We start from the raw sequence: 2,774 nt of genomic DNA on the forward strand, positions 1-2,774 counted from the left end.
CGATATTAGGAAGCCACTGGAGCTATGGACTTTTAAATCTAGATGGAAAACGGATTTATTTCAAACTTGGTGTTTGGTATTTAGTTTGTAGACTTTCCCCCGCACCTCTGATTAGCACGGTTGGCTACATACGGTGCGAAAGAAGTTCCACATCCATGTAGATACACACATATGTTGAATGCTTTGTTAACCTCAAAATCAAACTATAACCGCTTTCCCAGGCATAGGAAAAAGAATAAGGCATGTGTGGTTTTACGCATTGTTCTGCTGCGTGGATGTGCGTTGCTGTACTGCATATATTTCGCTATCTAATATTGTTTCCGGGGCTGTACCGCGTGTGTGTGGTTTGTCGCGCAATGCCTGACGTTTCGTTTCCACGTGCTGACAATCCCGTTCACCGAAGAAGTTCCCGGACACACGAAGCAACATCTCGGGCACAATGCACAGTAATACAATTCTAAGGCACACATTGGAGAGCCACACGTATCTTGTTTTCAACACCGTCAGTGTTATTGTATGAGTCAAGTCGAGTCAATGTTATTTATAATTTCTTGGTTGCAGCCTTCATGGCTGAGACCTGCTATCCATGGTACTGCAGGAGGAATCTGATAAGGCTATGAAGCAATTTTTCAAAGATGTCCAGTAGGGGTGGGTCAACAAGTTACAACAACAACCACAGAATACAAGAAAGGATACCAGAGTAAGATAGAGAAAAGTTAAGCAAGTAAATACAAAATAAATATAGATATAGTATGGAAGTTCAGATTTCACTGGTATATGCAATTTTCATAGATTTGTCAACATCAAATGTTGGCCTGGGAAAGGCAGCAAAACAAATATAATAACAATTCTAGACAATACATTATAACATTTACTTTGAAAAAAACATAGTTTAATGCCACAAAGTAGGTGGCCATGCCTTAAAAAATATATTTTGTGCAAAGACCACAAGTGCCTCTTCCGTCCTTATCAAGGTGGGTGCGAACCTCTCCTTTTATACAACACGTATGTATGTTGAACTTCTTTTGCACTGTACGTATCCAACCGTGCTCATCAGAAGTGAGGGGGTGGGGGGTGAAGGATCAAAAATTTAACACAAAAGCAGTTCTACAGAAATGAGTTTTCAACATAGATGATTTTAAAGTGCATAGCTCCAGTGGCTTCCTGGTATTGGAAGGAAGAGCGTTCCAGACGGCCGCAAAAGCGCATTTGAAAGCGCGTGATGCGGTGGCCGTTTTTGTTTTATGGTTATCCAAAAGCTCCTGCGAGGAAAATCGCAGTTTGCGTGATGGTTTATGATCCTTGACGATATCTGCAAATTAGCATGGTTAATTTGTGGCAACCACTTTCTGTATATTGAGTGCAAAAACAATTAAAGAAAATATGAAATACGTTAGTAAAATGTTTTCGTATCCACCTATTATACACGGCATTTATGAAATCGTTATTAAAGGTGAAGCAGTTACTCTCAACTCATTGTTTTTGGGTTGTTACGAATGCGAAAATGCACCATAAATGCAAAAGCCCCATTGTTGTTCCTTTTTTTAAGTACCACGGAACATTCGGTTTGGCCCATCGCTACCCACGGTACATCGTATGCAATCATAGGACCGAAAATATAAAGGGGGGGGGGTGGGTGGTGGGAGTGGTTGGAGGTTTGAGGAGAGACTCAAAATTGCATTTCAATTGGAGCAGGCATATTTTGTCCGACGAACACACGCCGCTGTTGTTTGAGAAATTAAATTCCCACAGTGATTTCCTCATCGACCAAACCCCGTAAGCAGCTATTCCGTTCGGTCATTTCATCGGCAATACGGTACAAATGCGATGGAGCCAAAACCTTTTGCTGTAGTTTATCAAATTACTTGCTCATGTATGCGCTCTTGGTCTGCACAAACCACCTCCCCAACATTGCATATATATTGCTATGTTTATTTGACCCTCTGTGGCCTGAAGCCCAATTTCATGCTGTGAAACTTTCTGGCAAATGTTCCCTGGCCTCAAGGCACATTTAGGAGTGTTTGGTCTTCGCGGAAAGTGGTAGGTAGCCGGTTTCCTACAGGGTTTGAAGAGAACCCTGCTGTTTTTCATTAGGTTCTCGTTGAGATGTTTTGCTGATCTCTGCCCGTCTGCTACTCTGTAACTTTAGCGCCTTGCTCTCCGAGGGTGTTCAAATCTGTATCTCAAAGCCACGGCTATTGTCCAATCTCCACTGGTATGTCAAAACGATTTGCCTGTTTCGGGCGCTTAAATGCCTTGACATTCAAAAGCACCTTGTATCACAGCTCATCTGAAGTGTGCCATTGCCCCGCTGCTATTGAGCCAAGTGGACCCCAGTGGCAACTGTCCCTGTGCAGCACATGGAGTTATCTATCAATATATATAAAAGTCAAAAATTGTCTGCTTTTGGGTTTGTTTGTGGGTTTGTGTCTATTCGTGCGCTTGCAAACGATGGGGTTTACATGAAAAACAATATAGCCAGGTACCAAGCCGTAAGCCCCGCGGTGAGGAAGCGCTATTCCTTTTTCACATCCGTCAACTTTTAATTTGTTTAATTAACAATTTAGTGAGATTTTTGCGCGCTTATCGTTTATTTATTTATGACGCGTGCACGACCATACCAACTCACGCGCCTTTGGTGGGGGGGATGGCCCATGCCAAGTCGCAGGCCTTCAGTGAGAGTGAGATACACTAAACGCTGACGTTAATTCTTCACTGTGTGATGTCCCCCCCCCCACCCCGATGCGTGCAGTTATTACTACTATACAGTCGCT

General features: G+C 42.9%; 1 non-coding gene across 1 annotated transcript; it reads right to left on the reverse strand.

Moving 5' to 3' along the window:
* Window positions 1–880: 880 nt before the first annotated feature.
* LOC116954634 (U6atac minor spliceosomal RNA) lies at window positions 881–1,005 on the reverse strand. Its single transcript, XR_004404731.1, has one exon. It is a non-coding gene; the product is annotated as a U6atac minor spliceosomal RNA (small nuclear RNA).
* Between the last annotated feature and the right edge of the window lie 1,769 nt (window positions 1,006–2,774).

The sequence above is a fragment of the Petromyzon marinus genome, chromosome 55, assembly GCF_048934315.1.
Source record: "Petromyzon marinus isolate PM22_M1 ecotype Great Lakes invasive population chromosome 55, UKy_Petmar_22M1.pri1.0, whole genome shotgun sequence".
Taxonomy (NCBI): Eukaryota; Metazoa; Chordata; class Hyperoartia; order Petromyzontiformes; family Petromyzontidae; genus Petromyzon; species Petromyzon marinus.